The sequence below is a fragment of the Sebastes fasciatus genome, chromosome 12 (genome assembly GCF_043250625.1).
Source record: "Sebastes fasciatus isolate fSebFas1 chromosome 12, fSebFas1.pri, whole genome shotgun sequence".
In the NCBI taxonomy this organism is placed as follows: Eukaryota; Metazoa; Chordata; class Actinopteri; order Perciformes; family Sebastidae; genus Sebastes; species Sebastes fasciatus.
Genome location: NC_133806.1, coordinates 7700213 through 7727461, shown reverse-complemented (window position 1 = coordinate 7727461; position 27249 = coordinate 7700213). Strand labels below are relative to the sequence as shown.

General features: G+C 40.6%; 1 protein-coding gene across 14 annotated transcripts in view; it reads right to left on the bottom strand.

Annotated features, from left to right (window-relative positions):
* The window catches only part of mef2d (myocyte enhancer factor 2d), a 116214-nt gene extending 94387 nt beyond the window's left edge, over positions 1 to 21827 (bottom strand). For 3 of the 14 annotated variants that reach the window (XM_074652939.1, XM_074652943.1, XM_074652936.1), the window contains exon 1: positions 21545 to 21824. The gene's annotated coding sequence lies outside the window, so the exon portion shown is untranslated. Of the gene's footprint in view, positions 1 to 21544 lie in introns of all 14 variants that reach the window. The other 11 variants (XM_074652932.1, XM_074652940.1, XM_074652944.1 and 8 more) reach the window with 9 other exon arrangements.
* Between the last annotated feature and the right edge of the window lie 5422 nt (positions 21828 to 27249).

The following is a 27249-nucleotide window of genomic DNA, read 5'->3' as shown; positions in this document are numbered from 1 at the left end:
CGAGTATCGGTTTGTAAAAAGGAGCAAAGCTGGAGAGAAGAGAGGGGATTTGAAAGCGCAGCACTTCTTTGGATTGGATGAGAAAACCATGGGGTGAAAGAGAAAAAAAAAAAAAAAAAACATCTTTTGGATTATGTATTCTTGCTGGGTGTGCAAAACAGAGCAGAAAAGAAGTTTCCATAACTTCCAGTGCAGACTTTTTAACCACCAAATCTGTTCTTTCTTCTCTTCTCTCATCATTCACAGGGTACCACTAACCTGCTGCGTACTGTCACAAAGGAAATGATTTATAAACATTCATTTACATTTTGTTGTGTTACTCAACAGGCAGAACACGAAGGACAAACTTTTTTTTTCAGATGCATGGAGCTCAGGTATAACACTGCTTGAGTTATAGGGGTTGTGTTCTCCTCCTAGAGCAAGGCATTAATCGTACAAAACGTACAGGTTCAATGCCCTGTAAAGCTAGTGATGCTAAAATGCTAGTTCCCATGGTGCTGTAGACCATCGTGTCCACTGAAGACATTTATCATAATCTGTCAAGATCAAGATAAATGTGTCGACCCACAGGAGGAGGACAGTCTGGACACAAAAACATGAACACTTGTACAAAACAATGCAACGAAATGGCTTTAAAATAAACACAACTAGGGATGTCACAAGAGCCGATACTTTAGCGCAAAGTTAATGCCAAAATTCTGAAAACATGACAGTACTCGTCTTTCTACAGTACTGCAGATACTGTTGATCAGGGCTCGAGGCTAACAGCATCCCGTTCTCCCGAGGACGATAGAAAATTTCCCTGATATTACTACATTGTGAACAACAATTCTGTGTTGAAATCGGCAGGAGGAGAGCTAGTAACATTAGCTGTTACCAGCCGTTGGGCAGCACAGTCCTGATTGGCTAAATAACGGAGCTAACAGCTGAAGTACGGAGGTTGCATTGAGTTACATTATGATGCGTTCAAGCTCTATTCAGTAAAAAATAAAGAAGAAAAAATGAAAATGATGAAGGCAAAGGTAAATTATAACGTTATATGATTTGTTCACATGTTTTTGGTGAGAAACTTGAGACAGGGAGTATTAATAAATCCACAAAAAAAGCATTGTTATTGTTTTTTTACCAGGATATCGAATTGGGTGTTGAGAATCGTAGAATTTCACTGGTATTGGTAACAACTACTGAATTTCTGGTTACGTGACGTCCCTAAACACAACCTTAGGACTGTGTGGGAGGGTATTTAATTCAACTCTATGGGAAATAATTGAGTCCTCCAAATTAAACTACAATACACCTCATTTGTAACTGCCCTCCAGAGAGCCACAGATAACTTTCTGGGAGGCGGTTACAAGCGCTTTCTGATCAAAGGCCCAATCGGCAGGACGACGACGACGACAGGACAATACAATGTTTCTGTGCCTTCCAAAATGGTTACAAACCACCATCGCAAAGTTGTTGATACGACAGGGGCGAGAGCGGCCGCCAACAAACCTATGCCCCTTACATGTCTTGGATTCGAACAGGCCAATCACAACTGTTTATCTACATGTCTGAGGACGTACGGGGGTGCTACGTGGGGATAACGTGCTGTTATTGGTCGACTCAGCAGCTGGACAGACAGCCCCCCCGGGGAGAGAGCCGGAGGAATAAAATCCACGACCGCGAGTCACATTCTGGAGCCGTTTACTGGCAGGAGGAGAACTCAAAGATTATTTATATTTTTTAAACTTTGAACAGCAGCAGTGAGTGAATGGTCTGTGTGTCTGTTAGCACGTTAGCAGAGCAGCTGTAACAACAACAGTTCTGTTCATAGTGTTTACAAGTACACGACTTCTGCATGTCACCGTTCCAATATGAATGGCTGCCCTAAAGACTTTGGATTGGTTCTGCTATGCAGGATTTCTTTTTAAAACTCTAATTGTTTCGACCCAGCTATAGCAGTTTAACCAGTTTTAGCACCAACACCGTCCAAGACATGCGATGCCTGCTATTATTGTAGGTCAATTAAACAGGAATTTATTTACAGAGTTAGACAGACCTGCTTTCCAGCCGGAGAGTGTCCAAGAAAAACAACATCATCGGGTTGTTAAACACTTAAAACAACACGTTTACATTTTTATGACACCGTTTTAGCGCCGCCACCTCTTATGGAGGAGGTGTGGTGGGTTAACAAAGCCTTTGATCGCTGTTCAAATCCTGTTTCCTGCCAACAGTCAATGCTGGTTTCTTTTAAATATAACCACAGTGTTTCCCAAACCATAACCAAGTAGATTTGGGTGCCTAAACCAAACTTTAACCATAGTAGTGGCAGATATGAAAACTGTCTGTATGCAGCGATGTCCTCCTGCCGATGGGGGCGCCAGATGGCAAGGATGACAAGCAACCTATTTTGTTATTTAGTGTGGAGGACTTGTTGTCAAACCACCAATTCATGTGGTAAAAACTGCTCTGCAAAGATCAAATTCTGTTTCCCAGTAAGAAGCCTGATGGTGCTGATGAGTGCAGTGCAAAAAATCTCCTGCCATATTCTTATCTAGTCGTCCCTCTGCTCTTGTTTCCCCCCTTCGCACTCTCTTTGCCTTTCTTGAGAAAGCGGGAGGACTCTTTCTCTCTGAGCCTGGTGGTGTTCCAGCTGCAATGTGATAACCAGTTCAATAACATAAACAACTGCCAGAATCCTCCAGAGGAAGGATGCAGAGAGAGAGTGTGTGTGTGTGCATGAGTCAGTGGGTGGATGTCTGTGTGCGTTTGGTTTTACATGGGAGCGTGTGTGGGCTGGAGAGCAGGAGAGGCCTGGGCGAGAGGTGAGGACGAGTCAGCCATTGAACACCATCAAATAAAACGTTATCTAATGCCTGCACTGACACGGCCCGCCAGAAAACAAGTACACTCTCTATCGACTGAAAGCGCGGCTGTGCTTTTGCCCGCGAAAACACTCCTCGCTGACGCCGTGAGCCGGGTTTCTTTTTTACATCAGAGCAGAGAAATGGATTTCAGCAGCACTTTAAAGAGGTCAGGGTATCTGCACACTTTCTGAGCACAAATTTTAATGACTTCTAAGACCTTTTTAATAGCTCCAAAAAGAAAGAAAAATACTGTTTCTGTGGTGAAAAAGGGCTGGAGAGACTCTTCCTCTGTGTTAGAGTGCGATTACAGCAACACAAGGCCTACAGCTGCCTCTTGAGCAGAATCGGAACTATTAAACAAAGCTGTGTTAAATTGTCTTTTAGAGCTACAAAATAAAATATTAAGACAGAACCAAAAGGAAGACATGCAGTGTAAAATCATTCCATCCTCCTCACGTTACATTTAATCAAGCCCGTTCACACAAAAAGGCACATGAATGCCACGATAATGCGCAAGGCATTTAGCGTGCAATAAGAACGCCCTTCTTGATTTTCCGCATGCCATTTGTACACCATGTATCCCGTACTGACTGACAATTTAAACGCATCCACGTATCAATGCTACGGTAAGAGTTAGTAGGACCGCTTATGGTGGGCGGGTGGGGAAGTGGATAGATCCAACACCGTTTTTCACGTATTTTCCGTAGTTGTGTTGCGTTGTTTCCGTATGTATTTTACTTAGTTTATGTACTTATTTTAAGCCCAACCATGAAGTTTTTTTTAAGTTGTTTTGTTGTCTAAACCTAATTGCGAACTGTTTATGATGCATACTCATGACACGCGAAATGTCCGTGTAATATCGTGCTACTTATACGCCTTCCCGTGAGACCAGGTTGTTTAATCCCACCTACCTTAGAAGTCCATTCCTAGAAGATCTTCTTTAGATTATGAATTTCGAAAACAAACATAAAGATAGTTTGACAAATATATTGAAACAAGCTCTTTCTGGAGCTTTCAACCACATTTCTGGGTTTTCATCAGTGGGCGGTCTTCAGTGGATGGACCTCCCCCTGCACCCGATGGAGATCGCAAAATTATTTAGATGAGTTTTTAAAAAAAAGCTCCCAAAAAAGCCAGTAAGGGGGCTAGTAAGATATTCAAACTTCTGTTTCCAAGGTCAAAATGAAACAGTTAACCTAAACAATAAAAGGAGTTTTATATCTTTTTGAGGATCCCTGGGGACCACAGCCATGTTTAGTGTATTAATGACAATGGACTTTGGCGTTTGGATATCAAATCTCAACACGTTTTTTTAATACTGACAGAAATGTGTTCGCAGCAAACTGTCAAAAATGTAAAGTCAGCATCGGATTTCAGGTCAGATGCTGTTATTTGTTGTTATCAGATATGTCTTTATTTAAAGGAATAGTAGTTATTAATAGTAGTATCAGATTGGTTTCGTTACTGAAACTTAGATATCGATCCCAATACGATACCTGAGTTTCAAATGATACTCCTTTACAATATTCTACTGTATTCATGCATCTGTACAGTAAAACTCTGTAAAATCCTAATGAAAATAATCCTTTAACAGGGATGAAACAGCAGAATTTAGTCACAAATACATATTTGTACCGCGATAAAACAGATACAGTGTGTGTGTTCATGCATGAACACTCACACGCCTGGAGTCATAGCAACATCACACACACACACACATACATAAACATAAGAAAGTGTGTGACTTTGGAAGGGTGGAAAGGGGATTTTTCTAGCTCCTCCTCCCTCTATTTCTTCCTCTTCTCCTTTTTCTTCTTCTCTCCATGGAACCATTTCCGACTCTGGGTAATGGCTATTCTACAGCAGAGGGAAGAACGAAGAGGAATAATCTGCTTCCTTCCTGTACCCTCACCAGCCCCCCTCCCTCTACACACTCTTTCTCCATGTTAGCTCGTGGCTAACTCAATGAGCCCTGCGCAGATGGTCCCATAACACCACCACAGCTGTGCGACCGTAAAACGACGCCACGCCCCAGCGAGGACGAGGTTGATATACATTCAGATATTCAAATGAGGCCGTAACCTCTCCGCCGCGCTCTGCTGGAAGTGGGAGAGAGGTGTGGGAGGAATTCGATGGGAGGCGGGACCGGAGAGAGTGGGGGGATGGATGGAGGCTAGATGATGATGATGAAGAGCAAGAAAATGCCAGGACCTCAGATAAAAGAGAAGCAGGGTGAGGAAGAGAGGTGAGAAAGCGAGGGAGAGGGAGGTTTAGAGACAGAGAGGGGGGGTGTGAGAAGCCTGGGTGTAGTGTTTCAGCTCCTGGCTCTGCTGCTTGCTATTTCAGCTGTGCCGAAGCGCTGGCCAGCAGCCCCTGCTCTCACGCCATCGTAACCCCGTCAGTATGGTGGCACGGCACTTGGGCTGTGTTCACAGTGTAGCTGAATGTCTCCCAATTCTTATTTCCCCACACAGATCTGATTTTTTTTCCCTCCACAGTGTGACTGGCAACAAAAAACTGACAGTGTTTCAGCTTTTTTCCTCCAGTTCCAATCTGGACCACATGGATCTGTGGCACCGGATCAGATCTTAAAGCGTTGTGACCTGCATGAGACCTTTGTCTGAATGCTCAAAAAGCAGCAAAGTCACTACGTTAATCTCACGTCATTCATCTGAGATGATCGTCATAAATTTGGCGCTGCGGGAGCCTGACTGAGCCAAACACTAAAAAAGAGGAAACAGTAAAGAAAGCCAAAAAGCGAGTCGGTTGGTATTTAGGGAGACGCCTCGACTCAGATAAAAACCTGAAGGAGTGTGGTGCAAACTAAATCTACATGTGTTGGAATTCAGTCAGAGGAATACGTACAGACAGCGACGTGATATCTTTGATTACTCATGCGTGTCTGTTTCAGCATTGCTGGCAGTATTATGGGGTTACAACCCATAATAAATAAACTGTGATCCAATACAAGTCAAATTTTAGCAGCAATTTAGAACACAGCATGAGGGCCAGCAGTGTGAGCATCCTTACGTGTGTGCACTTCTTCTGCCTCTTTCTGCGCAGCAAAAAGGTTGGACATGTTGGCACCGTACAATATGAGTTACTATTCAGGTTTTGAGTCAGCAAAAGACCTTTGATTATGAAACAATTCTGCTTCTGGAGGCAGAATGAGCCGTGTTTTCTGAATACTGAATGATGCATCGGAGGTAGAAACACTTTCCTAAAACAGATGTATGTGCGTGTCATATCTCTTTTCTCTTGCATCTTCCTCCGGTCTTGTAGGTGTGCAGCGTTCCTTGATCCTCGTCCCAACTTCTTCTGTTTTTTCTTTTTTTCCTTCTTCTTCTTTTATCATCTTTTGCGATGCATTGTTCCCGGAGCTTTCTGGCAACAATACCAGATGGACCTCTAGTGAACCCTCAGTGTGCACAGCGGAGACTGCAGCTTCAGTCGTCGGACAGAGGAGCCTTAATCCAAGCCGAATATAATGCAGTCGATTCTGACTCTTGGTAATCTTCCTGGTTTCTGCTGCTCTTACCGGATCTTTAGCAACATCAGTAACCTTTGTTTCCAGCTGTCTTGTGAAATATTGAGTTTCACACACACACATGTGACGCGATGATAACAAGGTCATTGTTATGACACTGATCTCAAAAATAGGAAAGGTTCTTTTTCTATCAAACATATTGTAGTGAGTATGAGAGCCTCAAGCTCAAGTCCCATGTTGGGCCAGACACCTCAGACTTCCAAGGTTAGCTAAGCTAAGGTGACCTTGACCTCTGACCTTCATATGGATGAGGGCAAGTAAAGGTTTCCTGAAGCAAATCAATAAAGTCTCACACATTGAAAGTATTGTTTGTGCATTTCAATCAAGGGTAAACGTATTTATGATGGAAATCAAATGTATATTTGTGTTATATGTGAATACTAGTGAACAGTATAAACCATATAAATACTAGGGCTGTGTTTGGCAAGAATCTGGCAATACGATACATATCATGATACAGGGGTTTAAGATTCACTATACTGCGGAAAATTGCGATATATATATATATATATATATATTTATATTTAAATAAAGTATTTATTGACTTAATAGTTAATCTTTGCATGTAAACTATTAATTAAAAATATACAGTGTTTTTGAGAATCAGTACAGTTCCACAAAACATAATATCATGATTTCAATATTTTCGATATTTTCTGACACTCCTAATAAATAGTCTATAACAGAAATTGTATTTATATGAGAGAAATATCCTCATAGAACAGCCTCCCTGGCTATTTTACTTTCAGTGCTGTTCATTTGGTTTATCATTTTTCTTCTTTTCACTCTCTCTTTTTAAAAGCTCCAAGACTATTGAGAACGTAATGGAATTTTAAATAAAAGGCCGTATTGCTGAAGGTTGCCAGAAGCTGAACTAAATGGATTCAAATTGAATTTAAGTGGATTTTGACACCACGGCCCAGTGAAGGTCAAGCCAGGCCTGGTTTCTGAGCAGCACCGCAGCCCCCGAGAGTGCTGCAACTCTCCGCTCAAGCTCCTGTTATTTAAGGTTAATCCTGCAAATTGTGTTGGGTTTAAGTTGCATTTAACCTACATAGAAACCGTAGGTTGTGTCTTGATCCAGGACCACTGTCCTCTGATCCCACAACACACCCGATACAATGTCCATTTGGATAGCTTTGCATCAGATAACCTCTCTGGTTGGTATATTAAAAGAAAATACAACTTAATCTGGATAAAGTGCTGCAGCAAAACGGACTGCAAAAGGGAGAAGAGAGAGATCACAAAACAGACACCCGGAGATGAAATGTAATGAGAGGGCCAGAGTCCTACAGATTCCATAATCCCTGATCAAAATAAATGTTACGTGCATTCAGTGTTTTCATTTGCTCATCTGTTTCTACCTCGTAGCCAAAATGAGGTCAGCACAGATTTCCATTTTGGCTCCAAAGCTGGTTATTTCTAGCAATTTCTTCCGAGGCGTACCGGATAAATTTAGTGCCCTGAACAGGGTATTTTTAGCAAAAATCAACAACTGAGTAGGGATTTACCACACAGGTTCTTTTTTTTTTCTCATTTCCGTTTACGTTTTATGTAACAGATCTTCAAAGAATGATTGCAGTGATCGGTGTGAAGAGACCTGGTGAGCTGTGTGACTAATGTTGTTCAACAAACAAAATGGAAATGATTCCACGATTAAATCATCACTGAAATCAGATATTTTTTTTATGTGTGTGTGTGTAGGAGTTCAGCATCTAGCTCAAGGGCACTTTGGCCGAACATTCAGATACAATCCTGTGACCTTTCAGATTACAAGACTCTCTCTCTTTAAAGTCCAGGCCACCCTGCTGCCCTACTTCCCCCAGAATCCATCATCTGAGGATCTGCTCTGTTTATCTGGGAGATGAATGGAAAGTCTGTGGTAAACCACGGAGGGTTGATTGTAATGTAGGCCGGAGTGACAGTCAGAGCAAACTCCAAACAGGAATTTTGGGATCCAGCTTTCCCTTTAAGCTCGGAGGCTGTGTGCGCCACTCGTGCTGAAAGCTGAGACCTGCAGTCGCTACTCGTCCAGAAAGCCACAACATATCAGGTTGTTTTCGTAGCAACACAACTTCCTAATGTTGCACATCATGTTTCACTGATTAAAACAAATAGATAAGGATCAAGTCCCAGTTTACAAGCAAACTATTCTAGGTTAAGGCAAATTATATCCATAATGGAGTCAACATATTGTTCTTTGTAGTTTACTGCTGTGCGACTGTGATGGTGGAATGGAACATGAAAAAGTGATGTACGGTGGTAAAAACAAACACTAAAAACACCAGAAAATTAAGATATCAGTCTCCAAACTGTTTTCATTTTCTGCTTTAGCACATGAAATATTTGGCAAATTAATTGTTGCTCTTTCCTGTTCTGTCTTGCTCTTTTTTAGACGGGATGTCACTACATAACTTTGTTTAAAAGTGTAGAGCATTTGGCCGCCTAAAAAGCTAATAATTTCCACTCCAAGTCATAATACTATTACTCATTACTCATTCTTTGATCAAATAGTTCTGGATTTAAACCTGTAATAATCACTTGAGGGCAGTAGGAACAAGTTCGCTGCAGATACGCACTGAGGACAGTCCGCCTGGTTGACAGTCCGTGACGGGATCAGGGGGCCCAGGGAAGTGGCGAGGTTCGGGCGAAGGGTGCTGTAAAGCTCACGGCCGCGAGCCACCTTCAACCCGGGCCTTTCCAAGCCGACCTAGAGCCTTTTGTGGCGTATGGCCATGGAGGAAATGCACCCAGCGAGGGCCTGCTAGCGTGAGGGAGAATTCCCACGAGGGGATCCTCCCACGCCGCGCGGCCATCCAAAATGTCATCACTTCATAATTTTATCATATTAAAAATATCTGTGAAATTGTCATAATTAGCACATGAAGTCTTGAGTAATGGCCAAAGATTTTCAGTTTTGTGAGGTCACACTGACCTTTGACCACCAAATTCTAATCAGTTCATCCCTGAGTTCTCCAGGCATTCCTGAAATATCGCGTTCACAACAATGGTCTGGACGGACCGACGGACAACTCGAAAAAGTAATACCTTCGGCCACGGTTGTCGCCGGCGCAGAGGCATCATAAAAACAATGAAAGAATAGCCAAATCTTCGCATTGAACAGCCAAATCTGATCTGAACTAAAAAATTCTGATTTTGAAACAGCCCTAGGATAATAGGATTAAGGGCTGCAAAGTTCTTCCTGGTAGTTCTTGGACTTTTTGTTGCGGCAGGAATTACTATATGGCCCATGAACTAAAGTCAGATGTTGGTTCCTTTGGGTGCAATCCAAGAAAAATTCCTAACTTCCTATAAGATTTCTGGGTTCCGGGAAAAGTGTCTTAGATCATAAGTGGACTAAAAGGTATTACTGTTGTTCCCCTCAGCAGAGTGTGACCGAGGGTTGCTTGTGTTGTTGAACTAAACTCATAACCTGGATACACTCAGATTTCTAGTTTTGGTCAGTGTTCTGGTTTGGAGCTGGATTCATCATCTAGTTTATGCTTTAAAATCTAAAAGCAAAACATCTCAATCAAATCACATATCAGAAAAAAATCCATCTATGACATTATGCATTCAGATCTTGAAAGTTTCATTCATAAGTGAAATATGGCTGCAGTTTGAACGAGTCGATAAAAAATCAAATAAATGACTGCTGACATGAAAGTGAAGCACATTTTGGGATTCTATTAAATCCATGACTCATCTTAAGATCTCCGCTTATGAAATAGTTATGCATTTAAAGATTGAATCATCTGCGCTTGTTAAATATTGGATGGTGGATTTAACATGGCAGAAGTGTTCCAAATGTATATATGTGTAGACATCTTATTGACCTCTTAGATACTGATACAACAACTTCTCTGAATTCACCACAGTCAAATGAACACAAGCAGACGTTGCAGTACGTTGCAGCATGAAAACCCCAAAGGAGTATCTCTAATGATCATCTCAAATAATTAGGAAGTTGAATATTATCAAATGGTGGCTTCTGTCACCACAACAAAAACATACCAGAGGCTGTCTGATGATTCCTTTTCCGACCGTCACTGACTGTTATTTAAATAAACCAACTCGGTAACACTCTCAGGGGACGGATGACATTCTTAAACACGTCCCTCCTTACAGACAATGATTTGTTTGCACAAAACGCTTTTAAGACTAAATCATTAATTTCCTCAAAAGCCTTCGGCAAGAACGAATATGCTTAAAAATCATGTTTCAAGTGGAAATCTACAAGATTGTGATTAAATTTTTGTCTCCGTCTTTGCTGCTCAGCGCTCACTGCTGCTACTCTGCACTTCCACAGATCACCTGTCAATCAAACAGTGTGGGCGGATTTTGTATTTTGGGATTTTCTTTTGATGAAGTTTAGGTTTCTGTAATTGGTGCAGCTCTTTTTCTTTGTCTCTTCAACCACAGAAATGACGCTGCCTCCCTGCAGGTCTTCTTCTGTTTCATTTCAAACAAACAAAACAGAAATATAAAACACATCACTTCTTTGCTGCAGACAAGATTCTCCCCAAGACGCCGAATGTTTAGAGCTGTGTGTAAAAAAACATTTCATGACAAAACTAAATGGACAAAAATCTCAAAGTATTGATATAGATATGACAATACTGACGATAAGATCAGAAACTAATGTTAAATAATCATGTTTGTACATGTTTGTAGTCTTTACATTTAACTGCACAGTGTTGAAATAAAAACACATTTCAAACAATATTCCACGGTTTAAGATGTCAAAATCACCAAGTTATCAATAGATTTGACAACAAATTTGTGTATCAAGATAACTTGAAATCATAATGTCATCATCACTATCTGGGTATACTAATAAAATCTAATAAATACTATTACTGACTCATGCTGAAACACAACAAACATGACTGACAGGAAAAAAAAGGAAAAAAAGATGATTAATTATTTATTCTCCAGCCTCTCAAATCTGAAGATTAGTTGTTTTTTCTATGCTTAATATATTTGTAAACAGAATTTGGGGGGATTTGGACTGTGCAATATCACTTTGTGACAGAAATGACCAAAAGAGAGATTTATTTATATGAACATATCACACATCTCATTACATTTCTCTGATAGTAGAATTAGAAGGCAGAAGAATGTATAACGGCAACGATAAGAAAGTTCAACATCAGCTAAAGATTAGATGACTGTCTGATGGTGAATCACCCAGCGAGCCTCCAGCAGCTGAGGAGCTCACCCTGCAGACTGCAGCCTGTCCAACACAAACACAGCTAAACTAACAGCAAACCACCATCAGGCCTCCATCCTGCACCTCCATAATCAACACTCCACTGCTCCGCTCAACAATCGTTCGGCTCACTAAGCTACCACTTCACAGAAACACACACACTTCAGTCCTCCTCCTCCGCTTCGGGGGTGGGTCTGCTTCACCTCCCAGCCCGTACTGAAGAACCCCCCCACCCTCCCACCTCATCCCTCCCCCCTCATCCCTCCCCCCTATCTGCTCATTACCTTAATTGATGTTTAACCCGTAGATTGGCAGCTGATGATGGCTCAATTAAGGGCTTGCTGGAGGACAGGGATTAGTCCTGTGTAAGTAAGGCGGTTTGTTGCCCTGCGGCCACGGCTCCTCTGGACCCTAATCCTTCACTTCGGCCCCGAGGGTCAAAGCAGGGAGGACATGTTGCCAAATAGCTCCAAACAAGCAACAACGAGGAAACAATTCAACCATGCATGTACAGCGGGGAATTCTTTTAGGGCTGCAACTAATGATTATTTTCATTTTCAATTTATCTGCGGATTATTTTCTAAAAAAATCAATTTAAAAAATGTATTGTCAAGTCTATAAAATAGTGAAAAACGTCCAACCAGAAATAATAATCACAATTATTTTGGTCAATATCGAGATCACAATTATTTAACAGGATACTGGATACAATTTTGTACATTTTAAAGTTAAATGTAATGCTGCACGATTAAGGCCAAAATGCTTATCACGATATTTGAATGGATATTGATATCACGATTATTCATTGATTTTAGCGACAACATATTTTTAGTACACTTTCACAATAAAATAAACAGAGCACTCTATCCGGGAAGCGGCAAGGTCCAGGTGAGGGGTGCTGTAAAGCTCATTACTGGAGCTACAAAACACCTTTTTCTCATTGGTTTGGTGCTTTTAGAAAGGGGACACACTGAGACCTCTGATAATATAAATCTGACATACCAACAGGAAACAACCCCAAACCAAGGGGCTTCACGAGTCTGTTGTTTCATACAGTTTCAGGGTTGACTCAGGTGGATTTTAATAGAGCCGGCTGTTATGCTTTGAAAGCCTTGCACACAAAAATGGGCTGAGAGCTACAGTAACCACAGACTGGACAGTTTTATTCTCCGAGTGTTCCCAGCTGGTGTGAAAATAAAAGCTGGTAAATTACAGCAGAGCAAAGCAGGTCCTTGCTTAGCCAGAAATACAGGAATCAAATGTATTTCAGCTCTCCCCAATGTCTTACCCTGTCAGTAGCTGCAGCCTGGCGAGACGAGACTTTACGAAAAGTCTGTTAAAAGTGATAACACTTTGTTGACAATGTTTCTTGGTTGAACATTAAGTTTCCCTCCAATAATTACTGACATGTTTTCCAGTTTGATGAGTGTGTCCTAACTATAACCTAATACATCCATGCTTTCAGCAAATGATCATTTCATTTTCTGTTGTATAGATTATTTTTTCCAATGAGACATTTACTGTTTAGCCTCTAAAATGTCAGAAAACAGATGCCTACTGCATGATTAGAACTGATTATGATTAGGGCTGTTAATCGATTCAAATATCTGATCGCAATTAATCGCATGATTGTCCATGATTAATTGGGATTAATTGCAAATTAATCACACATTGTTTCATCTGTTCAGAATGTACCTTAAAAGGAGATTTAATAATCTTATCAACATGGGAGTGGGCAAATATGCTTACTTTATGCAAATGTATGTATATATTTATACTGGAAATCAATTTGCAACACAAAACAATGACACATATTGTCCAGAAACCCTCACAGGTACTGCAATTAGCATAAAACAATATGCTCAAATCATAACATGGCAAACTGCAGCCCAACAGGCAACAACAGCTGTCAGTGTGTCAGTGTGCTGACTTGACTATGACTTGCCCCAAACTGCATGTGATTATCATAAAGTGGGCATGTCTGTAAAGGGGAGACTCGTGGGTACCCATAGAACACAAATTCATTCACATATCTTGAGGTCAGATGTCAAGGAACCCTTTGAAAATGGCCATGCCAGTTTTTCCTCGCCAAAATTTTGCGTAAGTTTGGAGCGTTATTTAACCTCCTTCAAGACAAGCTAGTATGACTTGGTTGGTACCAATGGATTCCTTAGGTCTTGTAGTTTCATATGATAGCAGTATCTTCACTCACTCAGCTTTAAAATTGAGTCCGCTACGACCTCCGAAATATCGATTGCGTTAATGTGTTAAAGAAATTAGTGGCGTTAAAACAAATTTGCGTTAACGCGTTAATATTGCGTTAACTTTGACAACCCTAATTATAACTTTTCAGTTTTGTAATCCTGAAAATGCAGAAGCTAGAATTTACAAATGTTTGGTATCTTTTAAGTCTGTCACGATATCAGATTTTCACAACGCTATTATCGTGGCCAAAATAATTAATGATAACAATATTATCGCAAAAGAAAATTTGAAAATCAGTCAAATTAATCTTTTAACTTTATGGTGCATTTTGTCTCTTACATTATTTGGCAAATGAATCACGATCAAAATATGAGTGTAGGGAGGTGGAGAGAGAGCCTGTAACCATAACTGTACAAAAGCGTGATTGAAGAGGCACTATATTTACACAATATTATCATATGTGTATTATTAACATGATATCAATATTTCATTTTTTAAAGAAGCAATATGTAGCACTGACAGCTAGCGTTTAAAATGGGTAACAGCAGTCCAAATTCAAAACATTGGAGCCGTGGCACGTCCGCTCCTCCGCTGTGACTGATAGCAGTTAGCACGTTTTCACAATTTAAGGGTTACCTTCTAGACACGGTTGCATTAGCCTCTGTCCAGCAGTAGTCGGAATCACTTCACCGGCTGTCTGTCTCAAACACTCGCTGCTTTAATAACCCAGCTGCACACGGACCACAGAGAGATGTGCCGAGGCTTTTCATGTCGGGTAGAATCTAACGTTAACGTTATCTCTGTTAATCCAGTTGGTTTGCTTGCTTCCAGAAGGCTGTGTTTGTGTGTCAATTTATTTCATAATGTATGTGGCAACAGGGTGTTGAAATGGGCAGTGGACAGGATAACAACAGCCAAAACAAAAACGGAAATTTCAGAGGAGAACATACTGGCTGTAGCATTGTTGTCAGAGATGCCAGTATTTCAATTTAGCATGTTTCCTTTATCTCTGATGACATATCATGGTCATTTTATGATTTATTGCAGTGATTATATTACATATTGGTCCTTAAAATATCATGGCTATCATCAATACCAGTATATCTTGACTTCATGGATGAAGCAGCATTTGGTACCATTTTTTTTGCAGTGCTGAATATGAGCAACAGCAAATTACGAGTCATGTGATTTTTGTGTATACGAGCCCAGCTTTGGTGCTAATTCGGGCATGCGACACTGAAAATGAATCAAATCCCAAACTGTATCACGCTGAACTTTTCCACTCCGATTCGGGCCAAAGAAAACAAACAGTAGGTGTGATCAGCAGCACCAAGAGAGGCAAATCTCGCCCGGGCTGGTTCCTCCACCCTGCGTGGTGCTTCTCTGGCTGCAAGCACAGAAGGGAGGCCATTTTGAAATCGCAGTAGGGGGAGAGTGGATTGTGAGGTGAGGCTTGCTGCTGCTACTTCCCACATTAAGTGGCTGATGGTCTCCTCTTTGCACAAAAACACCTTTGGCTTCAAGTTCCATTAACGGAGAGGGAGTGAGGACATTTCTTTCCCTCTCTCAATGTGCTGGGGTAAAGCGCTGCCCTGCGATGATTGAATCATAGCCATAATAGCAGAAGGCAGAGGCCTGCTGCGCGGCCGAGTTCTTCCTGTTCTCCTCGCTCAGCGTGGGAACAGCCGTGGACAAAATCTGCCCTGGAATCAGCACACAAAAGGCCACGAAAGCAACGAGACCAGAGCAGGTAGTAATTGCTCCTTTCTGCTGAAACGCTCCGTCCGTTTAAAAAAAGGAGCACAGCTTGTGGCGTGAGGCTTTCAGTTTGACTGCAGTGAAAGGGGCATGCTCCTCTAACCCGGCTTACAAGAAGGGTTTTTCTGGCGTCGTGGGACGAGAGCACGGGTCAGCTGCAGGCGAGCACACGGAAAAAACACATGTCCACTGAGGCTAATCTATTGTACAATGCTGAAGTTGAAAAGGTAAACAGCCAAATCAATGAGGTGGTAGGAGACTCGCCCCCCGCAGCACAGTGGCTACAGCTGTGCAGCTCACCTCTGACCAGCTTCCTTTCTGTCCACTTTCCTTCATGTTAGAATATAACACAAACTTTTTACTTCCAGTGAGCTGATGATGTCATTTTCTGCTCTCGCCGGCTAATGCAGCCGGGGCTTCAGCAGTGATTAAAGCCCATCAATACCCAGCCTGGCCAACAAACAAATTGATTAGTGAAAATGAAGACTCCAGTTAAAATCACAGTACAGTGCACGCCAAAGTCCCCGGTTCCACAGTCAAAGTCTCGAGGGTCATGACTAATGGAGAGCTCTGGAAAATCTGTCAGGGAATTAATGTGCTGCTGCTCACTTGCTCTTTAGTTTAACGCATGGTTTGGACCTTATTCTCCACAGAACATCTGGACTCTAGTGTCTCAAGGCTGCTGGAGTTTGCTAGCATTTTATTGTTTCATTTCTAAATGTCAGAAAATAGTGAAAATGTTCCTAGAGTCCACGGTAACGTCTTAAAATCACTTGTTTTGTCCGATCAACAGTCCAAAGAAAACAAAGATATTGAATTTATAATTATATAAAACAAGAAAGAAGCAAGCAGCAAATATTTGGCGTTTATTTCTTGATAAGTGACTAATAATGGATTACCAAAACTATTGTATATTAATTTTCTGTTGATGAACAAATCAATTAATGCATTACTCATTCCAGGGCTAACCAAAGCTGAAACTAGCGTCAAATCTGTGAATTGCATATGAATAATTTTCTTATTAATTCTATTTACATTTGTTTAGCAACAAACCCCATAAATAACTTAAAATTAAAAAAAAAATAAGGCTCAAAAGATTGACAACTTAATCCTTTAAATTCCAGATAGATTAAATGTTTGCTAACTGGGATTTAATGATCTCTGGAGCTTTCGGTTTTAAAGCCTATACACACCAAGGGCGTTTTTTTCATGCGCCAATATATATATTTTTTTTCACACGGAACGCGAATATTACATAGAAATTTCTATTTTTATTTTCCGAACAAGGTTGATTTTTTTTAGCTTTCGCACCGTGAATAAAAGCATCAGCCAATATGTTGTGCAGAAGGGGATGAGTTGCACCTATATTTATGAAACAACAACACGGAGGCTCAGTAGTCCGAACCAAGATGGCAAACTTTATTACTCCTTTCAACCGTGACAAAGGCAGCGCAGACCAGGTCCACTCCTTCTGTTCTTACCTTTCACAATAAAAGCCCTTGAGATAATATTCGCAGGCGAGTATTTCACATTTCCGTGTTGTTTATTTGTAACGCCCCCGGTGTGTAAAGGCTTCTCGTCTATTCTTTGAGGCCAACATGAATGAGAACCCCTTAAAGTGCTCCAAAAAAAGGACAATTGAACATCCACCATTTAATGACAATTGGGCAAAAACATCTTCTGATGAATATCATGTGATACTTTGAAAAGCTCCAGAATTGCTACTAATAAGCCTTGTGGTGGTGAGATTGTTGTGTCGACAGCTTTCTCTAATGTCAAGAATGACCTTTCAATCTTGCTTTTCTGATTTAAAAAAACAAAAAACAGAGATAACACATTTGTTAAAAGATTTGTTTAGAATTTAATAAATCTGTTTCTTTCACCAATCCAAAAAGGAACTGGCTATCCCAACCCTAATAATATAACTATCAAAATCAAAGTCAGTGAGTGATATATTACTGAACTAGAGCAGAAAAAAATCAATCAATTAGCCGACTCATTGAAAATAAATGACTGAATATAAAAATCGATGGTGGTTAATTAAGCAAAACTGCCAAACAATCACTGCTTCCAGCTTCTCCAATGAGAGGATTTGCAGCTTTCCTCTGTCATATACTATAGTAAATTCAATATACTATAATATGGGTTCACCAGTGTTGGTAGACAAAACAGGACATTTGAAGACATCCCCTTGGGCCTTGGATAATGGCATATTTCACAATTTTCTGACATTTTACCGAAAAAGATGATTCAACGATCAAGTAAGAAAAACAATCAACAGATATATCGATAATGAAAATAATCGTTAGCTGCAGCCTGAACACTGGTGCGATTATAGATGTTAGTACTAGAGGTAGATTGATTAATCTGCACCGATAGGACGTTTTACTGATAGAGGCCAATGGCTGCACAACCGCCACCACTCACGCGGGGACGTATATCACCGTTTTGCATGGCGGCTCCGTACACAAAGTCAAGGTAGACGATTGTTCCAGATACAAGGCAGGCAGACAGGGAGAAAAAGAAACCATTCAATCTCTTCCAAATAAACCAGCCACGTAACTATCTGTTCATGAAATGAAATCGCACACTTAAGGATCCTCCTTAACCTGGGAATATGCACAAACATTAATGGTTTGCAAGAGTGGCATTTAACAGAGTACGAGACGTGCAACAGAAGTAATCTTGGCCAGACATAAATCACACAACAGTGCATCGCCCATTGCAAATAAATAAAAAAAATGGCCAATGATGTAATCCACCAAATATTCTCTTATGAATTATTAAATTCGGAGTGACAAAAACTGATTTATTAAAAATGGCGTAAGCAAAAGTAGCCGACTAGGCTGCTGCCAAAGTAAAGAAGATATCTGCCAATTAATCGTCTATTTGCTTTTTCCTGCTCCAAACTATCGTCATTATATCGGCCTTTAAAAATCCCCGGCACACATTCTAAGAGACCTCAAACTGAACTTTTATATGCTGTTCCACACCAGGAAGTGCACGGCTGTGCACTCAGGCACACTCAGTCACTTCATCATGCCTCCGACAGACACTGACGCTCTCTGTAATGTCTGGAGAGCACGACGGCTGACCGCCTGTGTTTGCAATTCAGCAGGAAGCTGCAGCAGGAGAGAATGATTGTACTTCCTCAAATTAACACAGGCAAGGAGGGAGAGGAGGGGGGTTGGGTTTTCTTTTCCCCCCGCTGTGTTTTGACTGTAGCCAACAGAGCACACGATGGAGCACATGGCTGAGCTTCAGTGAGGAAAACCAAAACCCTATTTCCTCGCAAACTCTGTGAATTTGGATGGATGTTCAGGAGAATTAATTCCAAGATTATTTTCACTACAAAAAAAAAAACCCTGTCTCCTTAAGTTTTGCCCTGGCAGCGAGCTTTACTCTGTCGATGAGAGCGGCGTGCAGCTTCGCCTGCAGTCACGGTTCTCAGGGACACAAAAGCCCATTACTGGAGCTGAGCCCATAAGTTATCTGCAGCTTAAGCCCCTTTTCACAGAACAAGTCCAGTTACAATATTTTGTTCAATTTGTGGATTGTGTTCCTGTGTGAGTACATGAGTGAAGGGGACAACCCTCCAGAGACTTAAGAGAGACGAGAGAGGTATCAGATTGTCAACGAAAGTGCACCGTCAACATTTCTTCCATCCGGCTAACATGCACAACAGTTTACGGAGATGATGATGGCGATACGGGCCTTCAATAATGACAGAATTGAGGATGCAATACAAGAGAGTCGGCATCTCAGAGCAGGACAAAGGATAAGATAAGGTGATGTTTGTGTAGAGGGGGCCGGAGCTCCTGTTAGCTTCGACATCTTGACAACGTCAGAAACATTTATTTTCGTTTGTCAGCCTCAACCACCGCTCGCTCACACGTCAGAGAACACAAAAAGAAAACAAGAAAAGGTGCTTTTTATCATTATTAAACTGGAATTTAACCAGTGTTGTTAGTGCATCTTTAAAGTGCTGGTCGCTTCAAACAGCAGACAACTTTCAAAAACAGACATCACTTAGAAGATTGTGAGCTTTAAACCAAAGGAAGGTAGAGGGATGAGAGAAGGAAAAGATCTGATGTTGGCTATAGTCTAGTTTTCTCTGGACCAACTTCTGACTCTATACGAGACAGTTTCACTTCAGACATCTAATTTGTTACTTTCTGGGATGCAGCTTCACTTTGTGATCCGACCTGGTATATAACAGGTTTATCTTAACATAAGAATCTTGTAAATCTTGCCATTAATATTTACAGTTTGGGTATTCGTATAGCTCTCTTATCCAATGCTACTTGAACTGAGAGGTTCGGGGAGGAAACCTGCAGGACACATTTTGTGTATTAAGGTATCGAACTTCAGCCGAAACTGAGACTCTCCGGTTCATTGTCCATCCCATCAGCCAGTTTACACCTGCACCTCTATGTTACCTTGTCTTATCTGGACCAACACTCATCTGTGGTTACACTGAGCCTCCGTGTCCTACTGCCAAAGACTCACCACTAATCTGCTCTCCTCTGACTGCTGGGGGGGGGGGGGACGCTCACCAGCGCTGCTCAGCACCCTTATCTGGACTGTCTCCCTCTGGGATCCTGTGACACCTTTTTGGCAACCTGGACTCTATCTACCTGCAGGCTTTTGCTGAAACACTCATCTGTCCGTGTTGCAGCAGCATCCCTCCGCTGCACTAGATAATGATGTAATATATAACAGTTCCTCCTGACATGAGAGACCTCTCCAGAGACATATGCTCATTGTCTTGTTGCCCTCTAATCCCAGTCACCTGCCTCTATATGAGACCATGCCAAACCAATGCTGGATGTGGAAAATGAATGTTTCTCACTCCAACAAAAAAAAAAGAAAATCTTAGAGCTGACTTGACTGGAGCTTTATTCAGGTTTATTGATGCCATCATTACAGGGCTGCTTCCACGAGCAAAATGGTTTCCGGGTTTGAGGGAGGAAATTAGAAGTTTGATGGCACTCTCTCCCGGGAGAAAAGCAATTACGCGCAGCAATGAGAGCACAATTGTCGGAAATAGGCTCATGAAAGAGACATCAAATGATTCCTCAGACACAATAGCTTAAAGGATATGAGACAACACATCCAATATGGTTATTTTATATATAAAAAAGGGGGGGAAACACAATTTCACCAATCAGTTTTCTTGAGGCAGAGCTCTCTTATTTATCTTTACCCACTTTTCTCTCTGGCAATGTAAACCTGTCATTTAACGCGTAAAACGAAATTGATGGCGCGATAAAAAGTTGCCAATAAACTATAGACGTGAGAGATGAAAATCCATTTGCCGAAATGAAGAGAAATCGCGTCAGAAAAGCTGGCTGACACTTGTCGTAAATCGCTTCTGACAGCTCCTAATGGAGTGTTTGTTATACTGTTGCGCACGAAGGGCTCAAAACCAAAACACACCGGAGCTGCGATGTGTCCATTTACAGAGCGAAAACGTGCCCAAACCAAAACTGCAAATAGTGATGTTATAACTTAGCAAAAACTACATGAAGCACCGCGTGTCCTTGACACAAAACACACAGAGAGAGGGAGAGATTGAGGCGCCTCATTCAGAGTTACCACAACCACAACACTGTGTGCCATGTTATAGCAACTCCAGAGCTAAAACATGCAAATAATGTCCCACAACAAGCAGCTGGACAGTGACACACACACAGCTGTCAGAACACAGGAAGAGGCGACAATAACAATGTTGCAAACAGCGGATAGAACGCAGGAAGAGGCAACAGAAACAATGTTGCAAAACGCGGATAGAACGCAGGAAGAGGCAACAGAAACAATGTAACAGAACGCAGGAAGAGGCAACAGAAACAATGTTGCAAAACGCGGATAGAACGCAGGAAGAGGCAACACAAACAATGTAACAGAACGCAGGAAGAGGCAACAGAAACAATATAGCAAAACGCGAACAGAAGCTTTGGTGGTGACTCTTACCCGAGCAGTGTATCCACATCTGTTTTGATGAGACGAGGGGAGGTTTCAAACGTGACACTTTCACAAGAACGGTTTTCACCGAAAGACGGTAAACTCTCCGCAGAGCGCGGTGGGATATACCAATTAAAACAAATTCTTCCCTACTTGATGTACAAGGCAACTATTTAGTTATGGCAAATGGTGCCTAATCTATCCTGAGTGGCATTGCTTTTTTATGATTGACAATGAGAGGCAGCCAATGGGAGCGAGCAGTGCGCGCAGCTTCGACCAATTAAATCGTCCAAGTGGAGTTGGTGGAAGGTGAGCTGTGAAAGTAGGAAGGGCTGATGGCGACATCATGTGTTAAAAGTTTATATCCCTCCGCGTGGCATGTTTTGAGAGCTCCACTTTCAGTGCTTTAAATACTGTATATTAAGCAACAAATCAGAGTTTTATATTATGAGCTACATAACAGCTTATTACAAGTATGTTTTTAATGTAATTATTTACACATTAATTTTTAAAAATAAATGTAAAAACAAAAACATAAATGAGTGATGTCATGTAGACCCTTGGTGAAATATTATTTATAATAAAAATAGTATATAGTATAGTATATAGTATATGTAAAAAATAATATATATATATATAAGTTGTACATTTACAGAGCAGAGCAGATAATAGAGAGAAAAAACAGTGTCTGTCTGGAGTTGGTATTTAGTCAGTTATTAGCATCATTATAACATCATTATTCGCTTTGTTTACAGATGCGTAATGCGTATTTAAAGATTTACTTTCAGCTTTTAGCTTTACTTTCACTGGATGTAATAAATGATGCGATGATGTGCATGTCCTACTTTATCTGTTCACTGCGGAGGAACACGGTGTTTACAGTGAGAGTGCAGAGTGACGTACAGTGACGGATACAGTCAGTGTGGCGCGCGTGAGGCACGATGGCAACACATGTACAGAAATTTACTTTTGCACGAGCGCACGTTGGGAGTTTTTTTTTTGGAGAAGGACTTTATACGCAGCCGACGCACAGAGTCTATTCTTTCTCTGTATCCAGTTTCTACTGTATGTGGGTGAGGAGGCTACGTCATGTTACGTCAGCAGATGGCCTGGCTGGGATATTTAAAGAAATAACGGCTCGTGCAAAAGATGTTGTTTTTTTTTGGGCTCAAATCTGAAAGTAGTGGAGGAGAAGTCAAGAGAGTCAGGATTTATTTAACAAAAACACCAATTCATACAGGAAATACATATAAAATATATAAATAAAACAATTACTAATTAATGTGAAGACAAAATGGGTTAAATATGAGGAAAAAAACTATTTGAAACCTGCATATGAAAAGTAAAAATAAAAGTAAAGTAGGATATATGCTATATTTAAAGATGTGTACAAAATTAAAGCAGCAAATAGCAAATAAAATGGCTATTATGGTTCAAAGTATAGAGCCTTGTGCTGCTTAACTGCTCAGTATTACTCTGATAATCACTGTCATTTCTAAAAATGAAAAACTAACATAAAATATGAAGATATTGCACTAATTTACAGCACAAATTTGCTGATTATGCTGTTGAAATTTCACAAATCACATATTTTCACATTGAGTTACAGTTTAGACTGGTCAATGAACACAGTGCAACTTGCAGTGGTGGACGTACTTGGTAATCTACTCCATTACAAGTAAAAGCACTGCATTCAAATTTAGTACAAATATATTTTCATTAAAATATACTTTAGGTAACAAAAGCAGAAGTACTTGTTTTGCAGAAAGAAAAAAAAAGTTTATAGATCTTCTTTGGCAGAAAAAATATCCCCTGTGACTGATATATTATTAAATATGATATATTATTAGATTGTTAATACTGAGCCATGTAAGCAGCATTTTACTGTTTTAGCTGCTTTTATTCCAGTTCTTCCCAATACAGAGGTCGGGCCCCTCCAGAGGGTCACCAGATAAATCTGAGGGGTCGTGATTAATAGGAAAGGAAAGAAGCAATAACAATGCTCTGATACATGCCTTTTCATCTTTTTTACAATTTCCTGACATTTCCTCTTTTGTTTTGTCACTTTGGTTGGAAATGCAAAAACTCAAAGACAGCTGAAATCTGACATTTAACAAGGAGGTTTTATTGGATACTGCTTTTTTTGTGAGGGACCTGAAGCCAAAAGGTTGTGAATCACTGATTTAATCTTTGACAGTGTGTTGTATTTTATAAGGTTATCATGCATGTTTTTATGTGCATCTGCAAAGTAGCCAGTAACTCCAGCTGTCAGATAAATATAGTGGAGTCAAAAGTACAATATTTGCCTCTGAAATGTAGTGGAGTAGAAGTATAAAGTAGCAGCAAAAGAAAATACTCAGGTAAAGTACAAGTACTTCAAAATCATACTACAGTATTGGAGTAAATATACTGCCAACTTGCAAGCTTGTACTCGGCTTCACACATTTGAAATGTGGGATCCATGACAGTATTCCTGTCTAACACATAGGGCCTACATTATGTGCAGGGCCGGCCTCAGCTGTTTTGTGGTCCTGTGCAGACCTGACCTCAGGTCAGACCTAAGAAGGAATTGAAAGATAAGACTAGTAGCATCAGGGATGCGGTGTATGTACTAAAAAAGTAACCCATGGTACTTGAGTTAGAAAACCACTTCCACCTCCTTAACAGTTGATTAACATTTGAATTTAATAAAGAGTTCAAAGTCAGGTCAAGAATCCCTATAAAATATAAACTGTCAATCTCTCAAAATATTTAATCACGATTAATCGCATGAGTGCCCATAGTTAATCGCGATTAATCACAAATTAATCAAATTTTGTTTTATCTGTTCCAAATGTACCTTAAAGGGAGATTTGTCAAGTATTTAATACTCTTATCAACATGGGAGTGGGCAAATATGCTGCTTTATGCAAATTTATGTATATTTTTTATTACTGGAAATTAATTAACAACCCAAAACAATGACAAATATTGTCCAGAAACCCTCACAGGTACTGCATTTAGCTTAAATCATAACATGGCAAACTGCAGCCCAACAGGCAACAACAGCTGTCAGTGTGTCAGTGTGCTGACTTGACTATGACTTGCCCCAAACTGCATGTGATTATCATAAAGTGGGCATGTCTGTAAAGGGGAGACTCGTGGGTACCCAGAGAACCCATTTACATTCACATATCTGGAGGTCAGAGGTCAAGGGACCTCTTTGAAAATGGCCATGCCAGCTTTTCCTTGCCAAAATTTGGCGTAAGTTGGGAGTGTTATTTAGCCTCCTTCATAACAAGCTTAGTATGACATGGTTGGTACCAATGGATTCTTTAGGTTTTGTAGTTTCATATGTTTCGTTATCATGGCGTTAACAGCCCTAATATAAAGAGACACAATACTGGAAACAGACAAAGTACATGTAGAGTGAATGTGCCTGAATGTGATGTGTGGTGGTCTCACAGAGGGAATGTGCCACACAGTCTGGACTGCCCTGTCACACTCTGAAGTAATGCAACACATGGAAACAGCAGCACACAGCAGGGAATGAACAGCTGACTGCAGGAATGACACACAGCTGCAATATGAAACTTCTCTGACATTAGGGGGGGATACACAAGACACTGTGACTCTGCATATTCAGACCTGGAATCAGCTTTTTAAATATTGTGTCACTAAGCATAATATTGGAAGTCTTAATGATTTGTTAATGAAGATTGAGGGAGGACTTTAGAGCAGTGAAGTAACTGGCAGTGTTGACACAGACACAGACAGAGGGAGCGACACACAGAGAGATTACACAGTGTTTTCTGCTTTACATAAGAAGCTTATGTGATGGAGGAGAATTGCAGCAGTCAGATGGACGTCCCGCTGCCTTCCTCTCACGCCGTCCTGCTCGTACAGCTGGGTAGTCCAGCGGCCGGCCGCTTGGCTCCAGGGTCAGGGAAATGTCACGTGAAAAATGACAACAAACAGCTAGGTCAGAGTTTGGAGTAACAAAAAAATAATTAGGAAAGAGAACTACTGACCCTGCTGTTATTCAAGTTAGTGCTTGAATAGTATAAATTATACATTATAATAGAGCACATAGTCATGAAATAAATTGTTTGTTTTTGTTCAAAACAATGTCAGCCAGCACTTTTTATTCAGACTAAACACTAACTACAGTCTGGCGCCCCCTGTTGAAGGAATGCTGAATCATTTCATAAATCCATTGTTTTCATGTCGTAATTAATTTTCCAAGATTAAGAGCCACTTCACTGGTCTTCAAGGCTGAAAAATAATCTGATGATGTGTTTCATTCATATATGTCGCATTTCAATGTAAGGTCAGACAAAGAGCCTGATGGCTATATATGGAGTAGAGTGCTGGTTCAATACATATTTTTGGTATGGGACTGTTTTTATATCTCAGGCAACAGGTTTCCTCCAACTTTATCTCAACCATTTGTGTCTCTTTCCTGTTACAACATGACAATGTCCCCGTGCACAAAGCCAGCTCCATAAAGAAATGGTTTTCCCAGTTTGCGGTGGAAGGACTTGACTGGTCTGACCTAAACCCCACCCAGCACAAGCCAGACCTGATCACCAGCATCATGTGTTGGACCTCACTAATGCTCTTGAATGAGAGCACCTCTGCAGCCAGGTTCAAACATCTGGTAGAAAATGTGAAACAGAAGAGTGGAGGCTGTTAGAGCAGCAGATTAATGAAGAATCATGTTTAACTACCATATATGATGTGATGTTCAGCTGTCCACATGCTCTTCGCCATGTAGTGTTTCAACTATTCTTTATTATAATAGACAATTTGAGTGTCTTGAAATTCAGATAATAATCCTACTCTGACTGATCACAATATTTCAGTGTTTGTGGATTCTGCAGCTCTGGGATGAACAACAGGCTCAGCTCAGCTCAGCAGAGAGTTCACAGATATAAACAGGAACTCAATAACCCCACTATTGTCTTTCAGCCTGAATATTCAGCTCACAACACTCTGGAAGATTGCTAATGTGTTGGAGAGGGCACGTGGTCACGATGGCCTGGAGAACGCTGCAAAAATTACCCGTTGTTATGCAATCAAGTGGAGATGCATTTTGAATGAAGTGTTGATGTGAAGAATACTGAGAGCTGCTCCATGTTTGTGCAATGACTCCAAATGCTCGACGTTTACAGGCTGCATCAATGATAAATAATCTATTAAACACTTTTGATGTTGTTGAGCGCTGCTCGCAATATTTGATGTGATGTTCAAAAAGGAAGATGAGGATATACAGAAAGGAGGTAAATATCAACTTTAAACCATCATTTTTAGCCATGCATCATTAAGATAATCCATAAATAAACCCTTATGAGGGATGCTCAAAATAAAGACAAAATAAACTTAATTATTTAAGGGTTTTAAAAAAAACTTAAACTGTGAAGATAAACAATTAAAACCCTCTAATACAGTAAACTTAAATCCATTAATTAACCTCAAATTTGTATCTTAATTGAAAAATCCAGGTCCTTTAAGGTACACATTAAGGTGTTGTTACCTGTAATGTTATTTTGTACATTTTAAGAGTTGTTACGCTTTAAAAAGACCCTTTAATCCAATTTTCATTAGGGTGAGAGTTGTACCTTTAACTGAAAGCATGCAGACGATCCATTAAAAAGCCTTAATAAGGCAAGTTTACTGTAAAATATGTAATGTGCAGGTGAAGGTCACATGATCAGCTTCTCTATCACCAACAG